Raw genomic sequence first — 776 nt, forward strand, 5'->3', positions numbered from 1 at the left:
CCTTGCAGTCTTTGACTAGATGGACCTTTGTTGGCAAAGTAATGTCTCTGCTTTTTAATGTTGGTCATAACTTTTTTTCCAAGGAGCAAGCATCTTTTAATTTCACAGCTGCAGTCACCATCTGCAGTGATTTTTCAAGCCCCCCCAAAATAAAATCTGCCACTGTTTCTACTGTTTCCCCATATATTTGCCATGAAATGATGGGACCAGATGCCATGATCTTAGTTTTCTGAATTTTGAATTTTAAGCCAACTTTTTCACTCTCCTCTTTCATCAAGAGTCTCTTTAGTGCCTCTTTGCTTTCTGCCATAAGGGTGGTGTCATATGCATATCTGAGGTTGTTGATACTTCTCCTGGCAATCTTGATTCCCACTTGTGCTTCATCCAGCCCAGCATTTCTCATGATGTACTCTGCATATAAGTTAAATAAGCAAGGTGACAATATGCAGCTTTGACATACTTCTTTCCCTATTTGGAACCAGTCTATTGTTCCATGTCCAGTTCTAACTGTTGATTCTTGACCTGCATACAGATTTCTCAAGAGGCAGGTCAGGTTGTCTGGGATTCCCATCTCTTTAGAATTTTCCACAGTTTGTTGTGATCCACATAGTCAAAGGCTTGGGATAGTCAATAAAGCAGAAGTCGATGTTTTTCTGGAACTCTTTTGCTTTTTTGGTAATCCAACAGATGTTGGCAATTTGATCTCTGGTTCCTCTGCCTTTTCTAAAACCAGCTTGAACATCTGGAAGTTCATGGTTCACATACTGTTGAAGCCT

The sequence above is a fragment of the Bison bison genome, unplaced genomic scaffold, assembly GCF_000754665.1.
Source record: "Bison bison bison isolate TAMUID 2011002044 unplaced genomic scaffold, Bison_UMD1.0 scf7180017864508, whole genome shotgun sequence".
NCBI lineage: Eukaryota > Metazoa > Chordata > Mammalia > Artiodactyla > Bovidae > Bison > Bison bison.